This window comes from Ambystoma mexicanum, chromosome 13, assembly GCF_040938575.1.
Source record: "Ambystoma mexicanum isolate Mex_15411 chromosome 13, UKY_AmexF1_1, whole genome shotgun sequence".
Taxonomy (NCBI): Eukaryota; Metazoa; Chordata; class Amphibia; order Caudata; family Ambystomatidae; genus Ambystoma; species Ambystoma mexicanum.
In genome coordinates, this window is record NC_090938.1 from 46,106,755 (window position 1) to 46,130,736 (window position 23,982).

Sequence of the window (23,982 nt, forward strand, 5' to 3'; positions counted from 1 at the left end):
ATGTAGCCGCTGCCTCTATTCCAGGGGTATACAACCTTTGGCTCACCAGATGTTATGGACTACAACTCCCATCGGCCCTAGCCAGTGCGGTCACTGGGAAGGGGTCATGGTAGCCGTAGTCCAAAGCATCTGGAGAGCAGCAGGTCTCCTCTGTTCCATGCAAGTTGGAGGATACTATTGTATTCTAAAACAGGTAGTGGTTGGTCAACCACAGTATTTTCAATCAGGTGCGCCAGATAAGTTATGTTGGATATTGGGCGTTAGTTGGTCAGATTGAATGGGTCTTATGAAGGTTTTTTTAACAGGGGAGTAACTGTCGCCGATTTCAAGCATTCATGAACCGTCCCAGTTTTTAAGGCCCCATTCAGGAGCCCAATTAGGATTGGTGGCACATGTAGGTGCAACGCTAGGGTTTTAAACATAGAGGGGGGACTTGGGGTACAGACCGGCTACTGCTTTCCATTAATCTTACAAAGGCCGGAAGGGGGCAGAGGTGCAACCTCGTTACATCCAGAGAAGTCGCTCTGAGATGAGGCAGGGCTGCTGTCTGCATCCATGTCAGGTCTGAGATGAGACAGAGCTGCTGTCTTCATTCATGTCAGGTCTGAGATGAGGCAGGGCTGCTGTCTGCATTCAGGTCAGGTCTGAGATGAGGCTGGGCTGCTGTCTGCATCCATGTCAGGTCTGAGGTGAGACAGGGCTGCTGTCTGCATCCATGTCAGGTCTGAGGTGAGACAGGGCTGCTGTCTGCATCCATGTCAGGTCTGAGGTGAGACAGGGCTGCTGTCTGCATCCATGTCAGGTCTGAGGTGAGACAGGGCTGCTGTCTGCATCCATGTCAGGTCTGAGGTGAGACAGGGCTGCTGTCTGCATCCATGTCAGGTCTGAGGTGAGACAGGGCTGCTGTCTGCATCCATGTCAGGTCTGAGGTGAGACAGGGCTGCTGTCTGCATCCATGTCAGGTCTGAGGTGAGACAGGGCTGCTGTCTGCATCCATGTCAGGTCTGAGGTGAGACAGGGCTGCTGTCTGCATCCATGTCAGGTCTGAGGTGAGACAGGGCTGCTGTCTGCATCCATGTCAGGTCTGAGGTGAGGCAGGGCTGCTGTCTGCATCCATGTCAGGTCTGAGGTGAGACAGGGCTGCTGTCTGCATCCATGTCAGGTCTGAGGTGAGACAGGGCATGTCAGGTCTGAGGTGAGGCAGGGCTGCTGTCTGCATCCATGTCAGGTCTGAGGTGAGACAGGGCTGCTGTCTGCATCCATGTCAGGTCTGAGGTGAGGCAGGGCTGCTGTCTGCATCCATGTCAGGTCTGAGGTGAGACAGGGCTGCTGTCTGCATCCATGTCAGGTCTGAGGTGAGACAGGGCTGCTGTCTGCATCCATGTCAGGTCTGAGGTGAGGCAGGGCTGCTGTCTGCATCCATGTCAGGTCTGAGGTGAGACAGGGCTGCTGTCTGCATCCATGTCAGGTCTGAGGTGAGACAGGGCTGCTGTCTGCATCCATGTCAGGTCTGAGGTGAGGCAGGGCTGCTGTCTGCATCCATGTCAGGTCTGAGGTGAACACAACAAATCCCATAAAGACGTCCTCCTCCCTTTTAGGGTAGGAGTCTGTCTATGGCACCTGCCAGACACATATACACACACACTACAGTTTCAAAATTTAGGTAGGCACACAAGATTATTAAAAAAAAATATACACATATTTTAATGTCTATCAATTCATAAATCACAATTATAAAAACCAAGATAAATATTTAAAAAAAACAAATGGATCACAAAAAATTACATCTTTCCACCATTTCATTACAATGAGTATGCATCAAAACACCTTTCGCCATGTTTGTAAACCAAACCATAACATGTGCCCACAATTAACTATGCAACATTCCCCTTTTCTTTAGGGAAATAAGTGTGTCAACACTAGACATGTGTTTCTAGAATCTATATATAATTTTGTAATACAATAAAATAAATATTTCCTTTGTATTATCCATAGATTCTGTCTTCAGGACATGTTCTCTTTTTTCATCACGCAGTCATATTATACGTGTTGCATACTAGGAACAACCAAGTGCTCCCAAACAGATCTAAAAAATTAAAACAGACAGACATACATATAAATATCATGTGTGACTTTGTGTAATATGCCAACAAAGCAAAAATACCAAATACATGTTCTACTATTTCTTTTTAGCCCATGGGATATCTTTTAATCAAGCCCTAATCACACCTGATTTCGAGCTGTTTGAGCACCAAACCCATATGTGTTTGATGTACAATATCATTGGGGGTCATTACGACCCAGGCGTTAACCATGGCGCTATTAGCGCCATGGTTGACGCTGGAATCCGCCATGGTGAATGGTGGAATTACCGCCCCATTAAAAGGTTGGCGGGGCAGTAATTCCCCATTCACCATTGGCCCTTCCCTATTCCCATTTTTGCCCCATAGGGCTCAATGGGAATGGGGAAGGCGGTAATTGCGGTACCGAAAATTGCAGTAGCGTAATTACCTCCAAGGTCCCTTCGCGGGTCCCTTCCTGAACGAGGGACCTCGTAATTGGGCGGTAAGGGATTACCGGTACCGGTACCCTTACCGGTACCGGTAATCCCTTACCGCCGGGTCATAATGAGGCCCATTGTCTCCATACTTATTTAGAGTCTTATGTCATACCCCCATTTCTACACAGGTTTTTAATATATCACACAGTGTTTGTAATCATACCATCCTGGTTTGTACAGTTACAAAAACAACGTTTGTTTGTTTCATTATTCGCTTGTACAGTCATGATTGTCTAAACGGCCACAATCTTACTCACTGGCAAACATCAAGAGGTGCTATCTTGGCACTCCTTATTTTCATTTCTTGGTACACCCTGCTGGGTCCTCTAAACCAAATGGGATCCGTATTCCAAACCCAGCTGTTTTTTTTAAATTATCTAAGCCTTGGTCTATCTGGGATTTAACAACAGAAAGAAACATAGGGTTACTCCCCAGTTATTTCCTACCCGGCCCGTTTTTCTTATCCCTTCCTTACTAAATCTTACCGGGGATCAGAAAAAGTAGGCGTCCTCATCCTTTTCTACCGATGTTACATATGCAGAGTTGCCCTCTGCTGGTAACTTCGCCGCCCAGGGGCTACACGCCATGGAGCCTATAAAAACAACAGCGTGCCCAAGGTGAGTGACACTAACTGTGTCTATCATTCGCATCCCCTCTTTACTTTCATTTATCCAGGGCATAAATGGTACCAGATGTCCAACCGTCTTATTCGCCTAAGCGCGGGTGACTGTATTTTCAAAGCGTACTTGCGTCTACGGGCACACCACGTGACCTACATAGGTCATGTGTGCGTGATGACGTAATTACGTTAGTATGTTATTATTGGTCAACCGCATACTGAACTACTGCAGCCCAGGAGTGTATTGGTATTGTGGTCTCTATAACAGAACGCCCATTGTATCCCCAGCACTATGCAAGGTGCTCGGGGTGAAGACGATCCTTGTTTCTTATCAATCATATTACTTAGGTGTTGGTGTTTAACGTAGTAAATCATCTTTATACTGATGTAGTGTGTCTAGCATTTCTAAATGTAGACAGATAATGATGAAGGTATGTGATGGAAGGGTTACTAAAAAAAAAAGGAAAAAAAAGACCTTGGCCCTCATTACGACCCTGGCGGAAAGTAACTGACCCGACCGCGATAGCGTAAATAGCGTTTCCGCCATTGCACGATGGAGTAAAGTGCGGCTAATTCTGACCCATCGGGCACGAGCATTACGCCATGGCGGAAGTGCAAAGTCCGCGATGGCGGAAATGTCCCCAAAACGCCCCTCACCGCCGTCGTACGGCGCCCTAGGTGCAATTCCGCCACCCATCATAGCGGTCACCGTAATGAGCGCCAATCGCAAAATACGGTGACCGTAAATATACGGAAACGGAAGTAAAAACATGGGGCCGGAACGGGAAACAGCACGCCGTACACCTATAAAATCAGAATCCCAACACAACCATTAAAAATCCGACCCTGAGACACATCCCAACCCGTCAGCCACCCTAGTAAAAACAATCAAAATGGGAAAAGTTGCTAAAAAAGCGTGCGACCGCAAGCGGCAGGTCCACTTCTCCCATGAGGAACTCACCGTGCTCACAGAGACCCTCCAGGAGAATGCTGGCGTCGTCTTCTCGACGCAAATGACCAGGACGGCACTTGCGAACAAGAAGGCCATATGGGCCCTGGTGGCACAGCGGGTAAGTGCGGTGGGGACCGCACCCTGCAACCCACAGCAATGCAGAAAGCGATGGGACGACTTGCGGATACGCGTACGGAGCATACTATCAGCCAACCGTAACATTGCCACAGCTACCGGGGGAGGATCGGAATCACCCATCAAGTTGACCCCCTGGGAAGAAATCTGTGCCTCCACCATTGGAATGGAGAGTATAGAGGGAGTCGGAGGGATGGAGAAAGGAGTGCAGACATCCGAAGAATCAGGTAGGTGGGCCAAATAAAACAATGCTAAATCCACAATGTCCAATCATGTGAAGTACCATGTGTCCACATAGTGCAACAGAAACACATGTCCAGGAGAACGTCCACATACATTGGCCTGATAGCGCACTTTAAAAGTCACAATAAATACATAAATAATTAAAAATACTAAAAACACCCTCTACACGTGCAGCATGCACACTCTAACTGCAGGCTGCAAAACAACTGCATCCTCAATCCACACAGAAATGAAACCACCTCCAAGGCCCTGACCCAAATCACCCTCAGGTACCACCCCAATGCATGTGATACATTGCCATTCCAATTTCCACAGACCCATTAATAACGCTCGCCCTCCTTTACTCCACCACAGGGTCCGAGTCAAACGACGAGCTGCAGGACACCCCTACCAGCACACCTGCAAAGAGGGCCAAGACCAACGGCCAAAGACCCTCCACCTCAGCTGCACGGATCAAGACACGGCAGCAGCACAAATCAAGTGGCAGCACACAGGAGGGGACTTCAACAGGCACCCCAGCAGCCAGCATGCCCACACCAGCAGCACCACAGGTCCCGCCAATGGATGCCACAGAAGGCACTGCTTCTGATGGCAGCAGCACCATAGGTGACACTGCATTAATGCCAGCATGCTCCGACACAGACAACGGTGCTGTTGATGTAGGACTTATCCATGACCTGTCACAATCCCCCTGTTCGTTTCATCCCGTACACCATGAGGATACCACGCAGGGGCACCCACAAGACGACGACTGGCCATCCCCCACAAGCCCTGTGGCAAGGCAACATGAGGTGATCAGCCCCTCTGTGACACCACCGCAAATGGCCATTGCCCAGCAGAGGCAACAGTCCCTCGACCAGGTGATCGTGCAACAGCAGCAACTGGCCACGCTCCTCAAGGAGCATGCTGATGAATGTGGGGCTTCTAAGGCAGCCATAGAAACATCTACTGAGACACTTAGGGCACAAATGGAGCGAAGTACAGAGACACTTAGGGCACAAATGGAGCGAAGTACAGAGACACTACGGGTACAAATGGAGAGAAGCACCGAGAGCCTGAGGGGGGAACTGCATGCGACGTCCAAAGACGTATATGGTGAACTTGCCGCTGTGCGCCGTGTGCTCACTGAGCTCTCACAAACCCTTAGGGACATGCATGGACGTGAGCAGGCAGAGACATCATCCGTTGCAAGTTCCGTCCAGGGCAGCCCCCAACGTAGATCTGGGAGGAACCTGCGCTCCACAGGCAGGGGTGCCCCTGATACCCGGAGAGGGGGCTTGCAATAGCGTCTGTCCACTGACAATGAGCATCTTTGGACACTGGTGTTCGGGGGGGAGGTAGGAGGGTGGAGGGGGGGTGTTGGGCTTACTTGGGTGGCGGGTCGATGGGGTGTGTAACATAATTTCACATATGCTATAAACATTACATAATCATCCAATGAGATGTGTGGACATTGTTCCTTGTGTATGAGTCCTTAATAGGCGTACAGTCCACATTGTGCATGTTCCCGACACACACAGTGCCACAAGTCCCGTGTCCATGCATCAGCCACCAGGCGTGAGTGCTAGAAGCATGAATCTATGATATTCTGACGAATTTCACGGGCCTCCTGTGCCTCGCGGACTCCTTGAGGTGCTGCCACATCCCCACCCTCATCATGACCATCTTCAGGTGCTTGCAGTTCTGCGTCAGGGGGCATGGGCACATTTCTACGTACGCACATGTTGTGTAGCATGACACATGCCATGACTATCTTTGCAACCTTCTCATGGCGGTACAGGAGTGCCCCGCCAGACCTGCTGAGGCAGCGGAAACGAGCCTTCAGTAGGCCGAATGCCTGTTCTATGACTACACGGGTACGTGAGTGGGCATGGTTGTAGTCCTCCTCATGCTGGTCCTGTGGGTTCCGGAGTGGTGTAAGGAGCCATCTCTTCAGTGGATACCCGGCATCACCTGTATGTGGACAATAAAGGATGTTTGTGGGATGACATTGCTACGTACGCATCCCCCCCCCCTTCCTGCCAGGTCATTGCCGCATCACATACCCCACATTATCATGCATGGATTGAGACTCACCGAGTAGCCAGGATCTGTTCCCTGCGTGTCGCTCCATGTAGCGTGGTATTGTAGAGTTCCTCAAGACCATAGAATCATGGGTTGATCCAGGAAATCGGGCACAACAATGTGTAAAGATCCTGTTGGAGTCACACACCATTTGTACATTAAGAGAATGATATTGTTTCCGGTTGCGGTACTGGACCTCCATGGCATGTGGGACAACCAATTCCACATGGGTGCAGTCGATGGCACCAATGCAACCCGGTATGCCGGCAAGTGCATGGAATCCCACTTTTGTGTTTGTAATCTCCAGCTCCGAGCGTGGTAATGAGATGTAGTCGTCTGCGTGCTTCAAGAGGGCATCGAGCACTTGCAATAGTGTCCGTGAGAACAGTGGCTGTGAAATGCCATGCAACTGTCCGACTGTGTGCTGGTAGGTGCCTGTGGCCAGGAAGTGGAGTACAGACACCACCTTCAGTAGGGGTGGGATGGCGGTTGGGCTATCTATCATGCTGACAAGGTCAGCGTGTGTCATGTCCACAATGGCGATTATGGTGTCCCGGTCCAAACGGTAGAGGGTGTGGATCTGCTCAGCAGTGAGGTTGAACGGATGAGCTCGGAGGCGTGGGATTGCGGGCTGCCTGCGTGGTGGTAGTGGCTGTGCTGGTGGGCCTTGCTGGCCCTGCCTTGCCCTCCTCCTCCTCCTGCGTCTCCTCTGTGCGGCCGGTTGTTGTAGTAGTTGGTGTTCGTCTTCTTCTTGAAGTTGGAGTACTTGCAGTGCTATCAGGTCCCCCAGGCCCAACATCGCTAGTCCTGCCGGTAGCATTTTGGAGTGGGTGTGGTTGTGGGAGGGGGTTGGGTGTGCAATTTATGTGTTTTCAGGCTGTATAGCCTCCACCTGTGGTGATTCATTCCACCTGTGCCAGCTGCAATCCCCTTTGGGCGAGCACTATACCGAGGTTCACCGACGGGCGGGGCGTCCCATTTGTGAGTGAAGCCAGTTGCCATTTTCACACACTGCCGCACTACATGGATGAATTTGTGATTTCGAGCGGTCACAGATGCCTTTTCGACGTGATGTTGCAAATGAGGAATTCGAAGGACAGCGCTTTCGGTTTTCAGCTAGCGGCGAGGAGAGGCCCACAGGTCTGACTGCGAATATAACGTTCAATTGTTTAATGTCCTTGGGACAGGGGCCATGGCGAGAATGCAATGATTGATATGAATAGTATGGGATGCGCAATAGCGTAGTGGACGATTAGGCAGGACGTTCCCACATACATGTTACTTCACAACACTATTATTCCGGCCTGGAGCACAGTGGATTTTGCAGGCTGCATTACGCACAGACTCAATGGAGATTTCAAATGTTATGTGAGTAAATAATCGGGCGTTTTTATACCGGGATGAGGGAATGATGTATGGATGCATGGACAGATGATTTAATTGAGAGTTTGCCATGTACATGGCTTATTGGAATCTATCCCCTTCCCCTGCGCTATGTGATGCAGAGCTGCCATAGTGGGACCATCGTCTATCTGCCCTTGTTGAACCCTCCCTGTCTCGACGCGCCTTCCAACACTTGTGTCTATGCACGTTACTAATCACATCTAATGGATTCTGTTTTAACAGACGCATGCACACAAACACTTGTTTGTAATAGTGTTTTCACCTCGATTTATATTGTTATGATTGGCAAGTGATTTATGGGTGGAAATAATCCTTTTGAGTGGGCTAGCATGCATATGGCTGTAGATTTAGTGTGATCATTGAAGTGAGTAATACTAATGAAGTTCTGATGCCCATACTATTCTTTTTCATTTCATTTGGGTGACAGGTATCTCCTCCCCTTTTGCCGCTGCCATCTGTATGCCACTCCTGCAGATGGCTTTTACTCCCGACACCTGCTGCTTCGAGTTAATCAGTGGAGCACCATTACGATCTTATGGGACGATCGCCAATGGGCCACATGCCCTTACGCAGTACTAGTGGCTAGGAGCAACATATCTACCTTTCTGCTGGACTAGTGCCTACCTAATGGGACGGCCCTGCGGTTCTGGGCGCTTCCATGTTGCCTTTTTGAACGTGAATGTAGCCCCTGTGTACCATGAAGGAACAGGGCGTCACACAAGGAGTAGCTGGTCATTTATTGCGGATGCAGCCCACAGTAATGTAGATATTTTGGGGTTTATGACCTAATAGCTGTATGGGCTTGGTGAATTTGATGTGCATTAAAATTTCATTCTGATGTTAACCGTGTAGCGTTATTCTTTGCAAGTAATGTAGCATATTCCTATTTGTGGAGCGATGTATTGTGAGTAGATCTGCATTGGGTTCCGGCTTCTGAGTATAGTTGCGTGGTACTGTACTGGCCGCGTTTGCCTACGAAGCCCAGTAAGGTCAGGGATAGGGGCTGCCATTATGACTGTTTTAATGATGTCATGCTTAGGGGCGGGGGATTAGCTTTTGTGTAACAGATGCCGGTCAGCCAGGTGGATTGGTGGAATGACGTGATTATCAGGAAATGGCTGGTCACAGGTGCCTGTGTTTGCGTGCGTTTCTTGGAGGGAGACTGAGGTCATGTCCATTGGAATAGCTTGTGTATTCGTGCCATCTGTGCCCTGCAGCTCCCATTGGCCCCTCTTGAGATGAGCCTGGCTGCTCAGTCACTCTGCCAACTTGTGTGGTACATGCTTATGCTGATGGTTGGTTTGTTTACTGGCATGTGTACAGGGCTGGTGCAGTCTCCCTCAGGATACTGCTTTGGATGTTGCCTTACACTGGTGTCAGGCGATGGGGGCCTGTTGTTGTTTTGTCTCATCTTTCAGTTCATTTTGCTGTACTTGAACCTTCGCATGCCTGTGCTGCATCAGTACGGCAATGGTGACATGCCAAATATGGATGGCCACTCACAAGGCACTTGGAGCCCCTACATTCATTTGTTCGTTGGCATGCGTGGGTGACTTGTGCATTTCACTGGTTGCATTGTGTAACTTCATTGCACCTACGAGGAGTTGTGCAATGTGGCCAGGGAGTGGTGTACAGGCACTCAGTAGGGCCATTTACGGTTGGTTCACGATGCCGTAATTCTCACCATGGCGGAATGGTACTTTCCGCCATGCTTGATGGCGTTAAGTGAATGTCCGCTGGGGTCAGAATTCGCGTACCGTTGCGCCATGGTGGTAATTACGGTTTTGCATGGCGCGCGTACTTGGTGCAGTTAGCGTTGGCGTTCACTACGGTGTCGCTAATGGCATCGTACTTTACTGTGACGGGTCGTAGTCGCACCGAGCGGTATTCGATGGCGGTATTGCATTTCCGCCATCGTTTTTCGATTTCCGCAAGGGTCGTAATGAGGGCCCTTGTGACAGTGTCGCCTATTTCCAATGAACAACTACTAAACCAACTCCCCATATGTCAAAGATGCCATTCAAGAATAATCCCTATGTCATGAAGACAAAAAAGAATTCTAAAAACATCAACAATTCATCATCTCTTTCATACCTTCATACAATCCCCATTCTGACATATCTATCTAAAAAAACATCAAGTGATACCCAATGCTTAATTTTTAGTAGAACATCTATTATTGCTGTTTGTTTAACATTTTTCAGCAATGACCCAGTCCATAGTTTCAAGTGTCATTGTATAACTGGTATGATGTTTAACCAGATATCGTATTTCTAAAGAAAAGCGTCGACACGTGTTTCGGTCAGAGACCTTCTTCAGGACGTTGGGCAGGAGGACACTTCTCCGCCCTATTATATACTTGTATGGGCCAGAGTTCAATCTAAAAACAATAAGAAAAACCAGAATGTCAACCCTATTTCTTTTTAGAGGTGACGCATTAGTGTCACATTGTGTCAAAATTGAATCGAGACACTCGCCTTACTCACCCCCAAGAAGCAATTCCTAGGATCGTGAGAAAGGACCCACGGGATTAATCCTCCACTGGTCTCGGTATTTATATCGAGCCTGTGGAATCAACACATACCAAAAACACACTTAATATTTATTCCATGAATCAAAACGAGACTTGTAACTATACAACTGTCAAGCTAAGAATGATATAAAAAAGGCCACTTACACCTATCTGGTGGCACAAGGAGCAACTCGTGCGAGGACTGCACGGTTATGTAAGTCGGACGTGCACTGATGTATTGCAAGCACTAAATTCTCACTGGACCCATCAACAACTGCAATAAAATTAGAAATATACGGATTAGCCCCCGTAAATCACACCGTGTCACTTTATTTTCTAATATATGATCACCATCGTGCTGGACTCATCTGTTGTCAACATTAAACTCGGAGTACCGATGCTCTAGCCTTCTTTCACAGGCTGCTTACCCCCGTGAGAACATCATACTCGAAGTGCCATCACTGACAACGTCTCAGCCTACTGGTAAACTATACCACTCTCATATAAATAACTTGAGCTACATGTTGTTTTTAACACTACGTATGCCCTCGCCATACTGCCATCGTTTAAATCATGCCTATTATCGCACATACTTCTTACCTCAGTCCAGTCAATCGACAACCATAAACAGGAGAACCACTGTTCCGGACGGCGTTCAATTCGCGCGTAACTGCCGACTCAATCGGAAACAATGGACATAGAAAAGGGGACCAGCTAATATCCTCATGCATAGACACAAAAAAGGGACTCTCTCCGGGCAAACCACTAGTGTCACGCAACCAGACTGTGTATCCAAAACGTGGGTAATCAATGGGTGCGTATATCCACTCATTTTAGAAAAATGCACGCTTCATGGTTCTGTGTCTCGAACCCCATGCCCGGCTGATCAACAATGGTCGATCACGTCCGGGCGGGCTCTAAAATCGTGGTGAATACATGATGCTTGGAATATATTAGCCCTTGTCCTACTAAAACACAGCTTGATTTTAGGAACTGGGTGCTTTGTTGAAGTACTGTGTCTAGCAGATAAAGATTGTCATACACACAATTTCTATGACGTATCACAAAACAAGTTCATGGGTCATACATCACCGGCTGACTAGAGAGCTGACTAAGAAAATTCAATATTGTTCATAAATGAACCTGTATTTATCTGCGGTGTATACATCAATAGCAAAGATGTTAATTGCTTATAACACATGTTGATTGAAGAAAAATGTAAAATGTTAGTTATTTGTAACAAGAGTGTTCCACTCTACTGAAACATTCAGTCCTTTCTTGACGGTATTCAGAGTGTGAATCCATTTCTGTTCTGTACGATGTAATATTGTACTGATATCCCCCCCTCTCATATTACTCCTAATATGTTGGAGTACGAACCATCTCATTTCTGTATCTTTATGTTTCATTTTCAAAAAATGGTCGTCAAGCGGTTTATCTGCCACACCATTCCTGATACAGCTCCTATGTTCTGATATTCGTTGTCGTACTTCGCGTGTAGTCTTACCAACATATAGGAGTTGACAGGGGCAACTGATAATATAGATCACGTTTTTTGTCAGGCAATTAGTGTGGCAGTTCATCTTCCACACCTTTTCGCCATATTTGAATTCCTTTATGGTTACTGTTAGAGGGCATGCTACACACTTGCCACATTTATAGTGGCCCAATATGGGGGACAGCCCCCACTGTGTATTGATGGTGGTAGCTCTCTTCGGTTCTCTATACGTATGCACTAATCTCTGTCTTAGATTCTGATTGCGTTTAAATGCATACATTGGTTTCTGAAATAATGACCCCGGGTGTTTTACAAGATTCCAGTGTTTATTGATTATTCTCTTTATGTCAACGCTCACTGGATTAAAGGTTGTAACACACACTAACCGTTCATTCTTCTGTTTTTCTCGAGGGGTAAGACAAATTTCTCTGTTTGTATTTTCCGCTCTTTTGAGTTGGTCTTTCACCAACCTTCTCGGGTACCCCCTCTTTTGTAACCTTACTTTTAGTTGTTCCGCATGGATCTTGAATTCATCTCTTACAGAACAGTTCCTTTTAATACGTAGGAACTGACCGTAGGGTAAATTCTGCCGTAGACTCGCTGGGTGGAAGCTATTAAAATGCAGTAAGGTGTTTTTATCTGTGGGCTTTCTGAATAGGGTAGTCGTGAGATGATTCCCAGTTTTTTTGATCACAAGATCCAGGAAACTCACCTGTAGATAACTATGTTCAATGGTGAATTTTATGTGAGTATCACATTGGTTCAACCAAGTATGAAATTCATGAAGGGATGCAGCTGTCCCTTTCCAAATTAGAAAAACATCGTCAATGTAACGGTGCCATATATGTAGATGGCCACTTAGAGTGGGATGGCTAGTGAGTAGATTATGTGGTCCCACAATAAACTTCTCCTCATAATCAGCCATATATAAATTGGCAACGTCGGGAGCAAAAGTAGCACCCATGCTTACCCCTCTCTCCTGTTTATAGAGTTGGTTCTTAAACAGGAAAAAATTTTCAGTCATTGCCAGCCTGATGCATTCCTGTATAAACTCAGTAGGGGGCAAATGAGGTCTCATTCTTTGATTTAAAAAGTGGCCTAGCACTTGTAGACACTCTTGTTGTGGAATAGCCGTGTATAATGACTCTACATCCATGGTCACCAAAATATCGCCCTCCTCAATTTGGACTCCTTGGATGATGTTGATCATATGGGTCGAGTCTTTTACATATGAAGGCATAGCCTGCACAAATGGTTTTAGAAATACCTCTGCATACACTGAAAGTGGCTCTAAAAGGGAATCTATTGCTGACACAATAGGTCTCCCGGGAGGTTTAGTAGAGTTTTTATGAATTTTGGGTAGTGTGTAGAATGCGGCCTTCCTAGATCCAGTTTTATTAAGAAACCGTCCTTCTTCCACACTAATCCATCGTTCATTTATTGCATGGTTAGTTAGACTTTTTATTTCTTCTTGTAGTCTTGCCGTGGGGTCCCTCGCTAATTTTTTGTAAGAATTTTTATCTTCCAATAATCGTGTGCATTCTGCTTCATACATATCTGTATCGAGTATGACAATCCCGCCGCCCTTATCGGCGGGTTTTATGGTGATCGATTCATCACTGCATAGTTTATTTAAGCTTTGTCTTTCCTCTTTCGTTAGATTATCTGGTTTGTAATTCTTGACCTTAATAGCGTCTAGTACCTCACGCGTTACCATATTTTCAAATGCTACAATCTCAGGTGCAATGGTGTGTGGGGGCGGAGTAAAACTAGACCTGGTTTTTAACCCACTCACATTAGGTACCATATCTGATTGCAATCCCTTCTCATATGGGTGAGCCGGCACATAGACTTCAAAAAAATATTTCAATCGTACATTTCTAAAAAATCTATGTAGCTCTAGTTCCGTATTGAAGACATCAGCTCTCCTAGTTGGAACATATGAGAGCCCCTTGGATAGTAACTCAAAATCTGATTGCTCCAAGGTATATTGTGATAGATTGAATATAGGCATCTGGTCAGTGGTTCCTTCTCCTACTGGTTGGAGTACCACTGTCTGGTTCTCATGCCTTGTCCCTGTCCATATTGGGGTTGTTGCTGTCTGGGCCTGCCTCGTTGTCCTCTTCTGAAAAAAACCCGCTGTGGGTTCTGGCCCCTTCCTCCGGTGCCAGTCCCTGTTGGTATATTGGATTGTTCATTAGTAGTGGAGTGATCTGACCCACTAGAGGATCCTGAGGTATTGGAGAAGTTGGAATATCGGTTGTTTCTTCGGACAATCCAATATACCAACAGGGACTGGCACCGGAGGAAGGGGCCAGAACCCACAGCGGGTTTTTTTCAGAAGAGGACAACGAGGCAGGCCCAGACAGCAACAACCCCAATATGGACAGGGACAAGGCATGAGAACCAGACAGTGGTACTCCAACCAGTAGGAGAAGGAACCACTGACCAGATGCCTATATTCAATCTATCACAATATACCTTGGAGCAATCAGATTTTGAGTTACTATCCAAGGGGCTCTCATATGTTCCAACTAGGAGAGCTGATGTCTTCAATACGGAACTAGAGCTACATAGATTTTTTAGAAATGTACGATTGAAATATTTTTTTGAAGTCTATGTGCCGGCTCACCCATATGAGAAGGGATTGCAATCAGATGTGGTACCTAATGTGAGTGGGTTAAAAACCAGGTCTAGTTTTACTCCGCCCCCACACACCATTGCACCTGAGATTGTAGCATTTGAAAATATGGTAACGCGTGAGGTACTAGACGCTATTAAGGTCAAGAATTACAAACCAGATAATCTAACGAAAGAGGAAAGACAAAGCTTAAATAAACTATGCAGTGATGAATCGATCACCATAAAACCCGCCGATAAGGGCGGCGGGATTGTCATACTCGATACAGATATGTATGAAGCAGAATGCACACGATTATTGGAAGATAAAAATTCTTACAAAAAATTAGCGAGGGACCCCACGGCAAGACTACAAGAAGAAATAAAAAGTCTAACTAACCATGCAATAAATGAACGATGGATTAGTGTGGAAGAAGGACGGTTTCTTAATAAAACTGGATCTAGGAAGGCCGCATTCTACACACTACCCAAAATTCATAAAAACTCTACTAAACCTCCCGGGAGACCTATTGTGTCAGCAATAGATTCCCTTTTAGAGCCACTTTCAGTGTATGCAGAGGTATTTCTAAAACCATTTGTGCAGGCTATGCCTTCATATGTAAAAGACTCGACCCATATGATCAACATCATCCAAGGAGTCCAAATTGAGGAGGGCGATATTTTGGTGACCATGGATGTAGAGTCATTATACACGGCTATTCCACAACAAGAGTGTCTACAAGTGCTAGGCCACTTTTTAAATCAAAGAATGAGACCTCATTTGCCCCCTACTGAGTTTATACAGGAATGCATCAGGCTGGCAATGACTGAAAATTTTTTCCTGTTTAAGAACCAACTCTATAAACAGGAGAGAGGGGTAAGCATGGGTGCTACTTTTGCTCCCGACGTTGCCAATTTATATATGGCTGATTATGAGGAGAAGTTTATTGTGGGACCACATAATCTACTCACTAGCCATCCCACTCTAAGTGGCCATCTACATATATGGCACCGTTACATTGACGATGTTTTTCTAATTTGGAAAGCGACAGCTGCATCCCTTCATGAATTTCATACTTGGTTGAACCAATGTGATACTCACATAAAATTCACCATTGAACATAGTTATCTACAGGTGAGTTTCCTGGATCTTGTGATCAAAAAAACTGGGAATCATCTCACGACTACCCTATTCAGAAAGCCCACAGATAAAAACACCTTACTGCATTTTAATAGCTTCCACCCAGCGAGTCTACGGCAGAATTTACCCTACGGTCAGTTCCTACGTATTAAAAGGAACTGTTCTGTAAGAGATGAATTCAAGATCCATGCGGAACAACTAAAAGTAAGGTTACAAAAGAGGGGGTAGCCGAGAAGGTTGGTGAAAGACCAACTCAAAAGAGCGGAAAATACAAACAGAGAAATTTGTCTTACCCCTCGAGAAAAACAGAAGAATGAACGGTTAGTGTGTGTTACAACCTTTAATCCAGTGAGCGTTGACATAAAGAGAATAATCAATAAACACTGGAATCTTGTAAAACACCCGGGGTCATTATTTCAGAAACCAATGTATGCATTTAAACGCAATCAGAATCTAAGACAGAGATTAGTGCATACGTATAGAGAACCGAAGAGAGCTACCACCATCAATACACAGTGGGGGCTGTCCCCCATATTGGGCCACTATAAATGTGGCAAGTGTGTAGCATGCCCTCTAACAGTAACCATAAAGGAATTCAAATATGGCGAAAAGGTGTGGAAGATGAACTGCCACACTAATTGCCTGACAAAAAACGTGATCTATATTATCAGTTGCCCCTGTCAACTCCTATATGTTGGTAAGACTACACGCGAAGTACGACAACGAATATCAGAACATAGGAGCTGTATCAGGAATGGTGTGGCAGATAAACCGCTTGTCGACCATTTTTTGAAAATGAAACATAAAGATACAGAAATGAGATGGTTCGTACTCCAACATATTAGGAGTAATATGAGAGGGGGGGATATCAGTACAATATTACATCGTACAGAACAGAAATGGATTCACACTCTGAATACCGTCAAGAAAGGACTGAATGTTTCAGTAGAGTGGAACACTCTTGTTACAAATAACTAACATTTTACATTTTTCTTCAATCAACATGTGTTATAAGCAATTAACATCTTTGCTATTGATGTATACACCGCAGATAAATACAGGTTCATTTATGAACAATATTGAATTTTCTTAGTCAGCTCTCTAGTCAGCCGGTGATGTATGACCCATGAACTTGTTTTGTGATACGTCATAGAAATTGTGTGTATGACAATCTTTATCTGCTAGACACAGTACTTCAACAAAGCACCCAGTTCCTAAAATCAAGCTGTGTTTTAGTAGGACAAGGGCTAATATATTCCAAGCATCATGTATTCACCACGATTTTAGAGCCCGCCCGGACGTGATCGACCATTGTTGATCAGCCGGGCATGGGGTTCGAGACACAGAACCATGAAGCGTGCATTTTTCTAAAATGAGTGGATATACGCACCCATTGATTACCCACGTTTTGGATACACAGTCTGGTTGCGTGACACTAGTGGTTTGCCCGGAGAGAGTCCCTTTTTTGTGTCTATGCATGAGGATATTAGCTGGTCCCCTTTTCTATGTCCATTGTTCCCGATTGAGTCGGCAGTTACGCGCGAATTGAACGCCGTCCGGAACAGTGGTTCTCCTGTTTATGGTTGTCGATTGACTGGACTGAGGTAAGAAGTATGTGCGATAATAGGCATGATTTAAACGATGGCAGTATGGCGAGGGCATACGTAGTGTTAAAAACAACATGTAGCTCAAGTTATTTATATGAGAGTGGTATAGTTTACCAGTAGGCTGAGACGTTGTCAGTGATGGCACTTCGAGTATGATGTTCTCACGGGGGTAAGCAGCCTGTGAAAGAAGGCTAGAGCATCGGTACTCCGAGTTTAATGTTGACAACAGATGAGTCCAGCACGATGGTGATCATATATTAGAAAATAAAGTGACACGGTGTGATTTACGGGGGCTAATCCGTATATTTCTAATTTTATTGCAGTTGTTGATGGGTCCAGTGAGAATTTAGTGCTTGCAATACATCAGTGCACGTCCGACTTACATAACCATGCAGTCCTCGCACGAGTTGCTCCTTGTGCCACCAGATAGGTGTAAGTGGCCTTTTTTATATCATTCTTAGCTTGACAGTTGTATAGTTACAAGTCTCGTTTTGATTCATGGAATAAATATTAAGTGTGTTTTTGGTATGTGTTGATTCCACAGGCTCGATATAAATACCGAGACCAGTGGAGGATTAATCCCGTGGGTCCTTTCTCACGATCCTAGGAATTGCTTCTTGGGGGTGAGTAAGGCGAGTGTCTCGATTCAATTTTGACACAATGTGACACTAATGCGTCACCTCTAAAAAGAAATAGGGTTGACATTCTGGTTTTTCTTATTGTTTTTAGATTGAACTCTGGCCCATACAAGTATATAATAGGGCGGAGAAGTGTCCTCCTGCCCAACGTCCTGAAGAAGGTCTCTGACCGAAACACGTGTCGACGCTTTTCTTTAGAAATACGATATCTGGTTAAACATCATACCAGTTATACAATGACACTTGAAACTATGGACTGGGTCATTGCTGAAAAATGTTAAACAAACAGCAATAATAGATGTTCTACTAAAAATTAAGCATTGGGTATCACTTGATGTTTTTTTAGATAGATATGTCAGAATGGGGATTGTATGAAGGTATGAAAGAGATGATGAATTGTTGATGTTTTTAGAATTCTTATGTAACTAATGATATATTTTTGTAATAAAACAATTTAAATAAAAGATGATATGTTCTAAATTCTACCAGAGTTAACCCGTTTCACTGATCTAACTTATAGTTTTCCGCTGCATAATACCTGAAGGATCAGGAACTTTAGTGCAGGTCTACCCCTTTGTTTCTTTCATGAAGACAAAAAAGACAAAAACGAAGGACTTCAGTGTACAAACAACCCCCATTCTATGGCAATGTTCAGGCCATCTTTGACTGTGTTAAGGTCAAAAATGCATTTCTGTTCTATTTTTCTCAATTTTAAGTTTGATTGTATTACAAAATTATATATAGATTCTAGAAACACATGTCTAGTGTTGACACACTTATTTCCCTAAAGAAAAGGGGTATGTTGTATAGTTAATTGTGGGCACATGTTATGGTTTGGTTTAAAAACATGGCGAAATGTGTTTTGATGAATACTCACTGTAATGAAATGGTGGAAAGATGTAATTTTTTGTGAACCATTAGGTTTTTTTTATATGTATCTTGATTTTTATAATTGTGTTTTATGAATTGATAGACATTAAAATATGTGTTTTTTAAAAAAAATAATCTTGTGTGTCTACCTAAATTTTGAAAGGGCAGTGTGTGTATGTGTCTGGCAGGTGCCATAGACAGACTCATAGCCTAAAAGGGAGGAAGCAGTCTTTATGGGATTTGTTGAGTTTGGCATAGTGTAGTCCTCAGCCATACGACCCCTAAAAAGAGGACAATACAGCCCTGTTTAGCTGATGAGGTCTGAGATGAGACATGAGATGAGAAAGGGCTGCTGTCTGCATCCATGTCAGAGATGAGATGACAGGGCTGCTGTCTACCTCATATCAGGTCTGAGATGACAGGGCTGCTGTCTGCTTTCATGTCGGGTCTGAGATGAGGCAGGGCAGCTGTCTGCATCCATGTCGGGTCTGAGATGAGGCAGGGCTGCTGTCTGCATCCATGTCGGGTCTGAGATGAGGCAGGGCTGCTGTCTGCATCCATGTCAGGTCTGAGATGAGACAGGGCTGCTGTCTGCATTCATGTCAGGTCTGAGATGAAACATGAGATGAGAAAGGGCTGCTGTTTGCTTTCATGGCGGGTCTAAGATGAGACAGGGCTGCTGTCTGCATCCATGTCGGGTCTGAGTTGAGGCAGGGCTGCTGTCTGCATCCATGTCGGGTCTGAGATGAGGCAGGGCAGCTGTCTGCATCCATGTCGGGTCTGAGATGAGACAGGACTGCTGTCTGCATCCATGTCGGGTCTGAGATGAGGCTGGGCTGCTGTCTGCATCCATGTCAGGTCTGAGATGAGACAGGGGTGCTGTCTGCATATTCATTTCGGGTCTGAAAAGGGACAGGGCTGCTGTCTGCATCCATGTCGGGTCTGAGATGAGGCAGGACAGCTGTCTGCATCCATGTCGGGTCTGAGATGAGGCAGGGCTGCTGTCTGCATCCATGTCGGGTCTGAGATGAAGCAGGGCTGCTGTCTGCATACATGTCGGGTCTGAGATGAAGCAGGGCTGCTGTCTGCATACATCTCAGGTCTGAGATGAGACAGGGCTGCTGTCTGCATCCATGTTGGGTCTGAGATGAGGTAGGGCTGCTGTCTGCATCCATGTCGGGTCTGAGATGAGGCAGGGCTGCTGTCTGCATCCATGTCGGGTCTAAGATGAGACAGGACTGCTGTCTGCATCCATGTTGGGTCTGAGATGAGGCTGGGCTGCTGTCTGCATCCATGTGAGGTCTGAGATGAGACAGGGGTGCTGTCTGCATATTCATTTCGGGTCTGAAAAGAGACAGGGCTGCTGTCTGCATCCATGTTGGGTCTGAGATGAGGTAGGGCTGCTGTCTGCATCCATGTCGGGTCTGAGATGAGGCAGGGCTGCTGTCTGCATCCATGTCGGGTCTGAGATGAAGCAGGGCTGCTGTCTGCATACATGTCGGGTCTGAGATGAAGCAGGGCTGCTGTCTGCATACATCTCCGGTCTGAGATGAGACAGGGCTGCTGTCTGCATCCATGTTGGGTCTGAGATGAGGTAGGGCTGCTGTCTGCATCCATGTCGGGTCTGAGATGAGGCAGGGCTGCTGTCTGCATCCATGTCGGGTCTAAGATGAGACAGGACTGCTGTCTGCATCCATGTCGGGTCTGAGATGAGGCAGGACAGCTGTCTGCATCCATGTCGGGTCTGAGATGAGGCAGGGCTGCTGTCTGCATCCATGTCGGGTCTGAGATGAAGCAGGGCTGCTGTCTGCATACATGTCGGGTCTGAGATGAAGCAGGGCTGCTGTCTGCATACATCTCAGGTCTGAGATGAGACAGGGCTGCTGTCTGCATCCATGTTGGGTCTGAGATGAGGTAGGGCTGCTGTCTGCATCCATGTCGGGTCTGAGATGAGGCAGGGCTGCTGTCTGCATCCATGTCGGGTCTAAGATGAGACAGGACTGCTGTCTGCATCCATGTTGGGTCTGAGATGAGGCTGGGCTGCTGTCTGCATCCATGTGAGGTCTGAGATGAGACAGGGGTGCTGTCTGCATATTCATTTCGGGTCTGAAAAGAGACAGGGCTGCTGTCTGCATCCATGTCGGGTCTGAGATGGGGCAGGGCTGCTGTCTGCATCCATGTCGGGTCTAAGATGAGGCAGGGCTGCTGTCTGCATCAATGTCGGGTCTGAGATGAGGCAGGGCTGCTGTCTGCATCCATGTCGGGTCTGAGATGAGGCAGGGCTGCTGTCTGCATCCATGTCGGGTCTAAGATGAGACAGGACTGCTGTCTGCATCCATGTCGGGTCTGAGATGAGGCTGGGCTGCTGTCTGCATCCATGTGAGGTCAGAGATGAGACAGGGGTGCTGTCTGCATATTCATTTCGGGTCTGAAAAGAGACAGGGCTGCTGTCTGCATCCATGTCGGGTCTGAGATGAGGCAGGGCTGCTGTCTGCATCCATGTCGTGTCTGAGATGAGGCAGGGCTGCTGTCTGCATCCATGTCGGGTCTGAGATGAGGCAGGGCTGCTGTCTGCATCCATGTCGGGTCTGAGATGAGGCAGGGCTGCTGTCTGCATCCATGTCGGGTCTAAGATGAGACAGGACTGCTGTCTGCATCCATGTCGGGTCTGAGATGAGGCTGGGCTGCTGTCTGCATCCATGTGAGGTCTGAGATGAGACAGGGGTGCTGTCTGCATATTCATTTCGGGTCTGAAAAGAGACAGGGCTGCTGTCTGCATCCATGTCGGGTCTGAGATGAGGCAGGGCTGCTGTCTGCATCCATGTCGGGTCTGAGATGAGGCTGGGCTGCTGTCTGCATCCATGTCAGGTCTGAGATGAGGCTGGGCTGCTGTCTGCATCCATGTCGGGTCTGAGATGAGGCAGGGCTGCTGTCTGCATCCATGTCAGGTCTGAGATGCATATTGATATTGATATTTTATTTCTATTGCGTTCGTACACAAGTGTTTCAGAGTGCAACAAGGCAAGGGAGGGGAACAAGGGAGAACAGAACAACGATCTTACTAGGCCCAGTGACATTGAGACCTCGCAAGTGCATGGGAGAGGGGGAGCTGAAAAGTGCATGGAAAGGAAGAGAAGTGGAATGTGCGGTGCAACGGAGAAACAGATAAATAATAATACATAAATAATTAAATAATAAAGGCAACAAACAGTGGTAATGCAGCCAGCAATTGGCAAGTGCTGGGTTTAAGGCAGCAGACAGGGTAGGTCTGAAAGTGCAGGAAGAAAAGGGGAGGGCTGTATGGGTACAGATACAGACCCCAGTGCAAGGGGTGGCCCGGAGGCAGTGCGGGAGGGTGGCAAGGTGAGCAGGTACCTGGGCCCAAAGGACAGAGGGTGGCCAGGTGCACGGTGCCAAGAGAGAACAGATCAGCAGGGGAGAGGGGGAGCGAAGGCAGAAGAAAAGGGGAAGGTCTTGAGGTGCCTCCGGAACCGGAGGTACTACTCCTCAAGTTTTAGAGTGGCAGGGAGGCTGTTCCAGAGGGAGGACCCAGCCGAACACAGAGATATACCCCGAGCTCATTTCTCTGAAAAACGACTGACCCTGAGGGAGTTAGAGGTAGGGGAGCGAAGAGCTCGAGAGGGGAGGTATTTGCGGAGGGATAGCTGAAGGTATTTTGGACCCAGGCCCCAGACAGCCTTGTGGACAATGCAGAGAGTTCTGTGTTTAATCCTCGCATCCACTGGGAGCCAATGGAGAGATTTCAGAGCTGGAGAGATACGATCCCAGGGCTTGAGGCCAAGGACAAGCCTCGCAGTCCTGTTCTGAATTTGTTACAGAGGGCGGAGAGTAGAGGCAGGTAGATTTAGAAAGAGGCTGTTACAACAGTCCAACCTAGAGTGAACCAGAGCTTGGGAGACTATGAGCTTCTGGGGGAAGGAGACGAAAGGCAGAGTACCTCTGAGGAGGTGCAGTAGGAAGTTTTACTTTTTAGAGACATCAGAGATGTGGGCGGAGAAGGAAAATGTGGAGTCAAAGATGACCCCGAGGTTTGAAGCCTCGCATGTGGGTGTAGGAAGCGGGCCAAGGGAAGCCGGCCAGAGAGTGAGGGGAAAGGATGGTGAAGGTGTGCCGATGAGGAGGATCTCCGTCTTGCTGGCATTCAGACAAAGATCATTGGCGGCACACCAATCTTGAATGGCAATTAGGCAATCAGAGATGAGAGAGGGAGAGGAGGTGGCCGAGGGCAGCCTGAAAATGAGTTGAGTGTCGTCAGCGTAGCACTGGAAATTTGAGCATAAAATGGCAATGCAGTGAGCGAGAGTTGCCAGGTATTGGTTGAAAAGCCAGGATGAGAGATTAGACCCCTGGGGAACCCCACAGGTGGAGAGGAAGATAGATGATAGGAAGGACCCAAGTTGGACCTGGGAGGGTCGATCAGAGAGGAAAGAGGTCAGCCAGGCCAGAGCCTGATCAGTGGTAGCCAGGTTCTCATGGAGACAGTTGAGCAGGATGAGACGGTTGAGCAGGATGGTATGGTTGACCGTGTCGAAGGCAGAAGAGAGATTGAGGAGGATGAGGACAGAGGGAATGTTATAGTCAAGGTTGGAGAGCAGTTCTTCACGGTTGTTCAGGAGAGCAGTTTCCATGCTTCTGGCAGCTCTGAAGCCACACTGGTGGTCATGGAGACAGCCAACAGAATTGCAATGAAGGTTAAGCTGAGAGATGGCCAACTTTTCCAGGTGTTTGCCCAGAAAGCGAGTAATGGAAATTGGGAGATAGTTAGCAGGACAGGGAGGATCAGCTGTGGGTTTCTTGAGAAGAGGATGCACAAAGGAGTGCTTCAGAGGGGATCGGAGGGATCCTGAGGCAAAGGAGTGGTTGCAAAATTCAGTAAGGGCCGGAGCGAAGGAGACAATGTGGTCCTTGATGGTTTTAGAGGAACAGGGATGAACATGTTTTGATGACGCTTTCATAGATCGGACTTGTCTAGTGACCTCATCAGGGGAGAAAAGAGGAAGGAAGAGAAGGAGGGTGAGGGGGTGGCTGAAGGAGGGTCAGCACGCACATACAGAGAGGGGAGAGGAGGGATAGGGGAGTAGAGGGTGGACAGGGTGTCC

The 23,982-nt window shown here is 47.0% G+C and overlaps 1 protein-coding gene across 4 annotated transcripts in view; it reads right to left on the reverse strand.

Moving 5' to 3' along the window:
• Window positions 1-23,982, reverse strand: part of BLACAT1 (BLACAT1 overlapping LEMD1 locus) — a 199,711-nt gene that overhangs the window by 35,174 nt on the left and 140,555 nt on the right. The window contains exon 3 of one of the 4 annotated variants that reach the window (XR_011282880.1): window positions 1,640-2,086. The exons of the other annotated variants lie outside the window; for them this stretch is intronic. The gene's annotated coding sequence lies outside the window, so the exon portion shown is untranslated. Of the gene's footprint in view, window positions 1-1,639; window positions 2,087-23,982 lie in introns of those variants that run through there. 4 annotated transcript variants of the gene reach the window in all.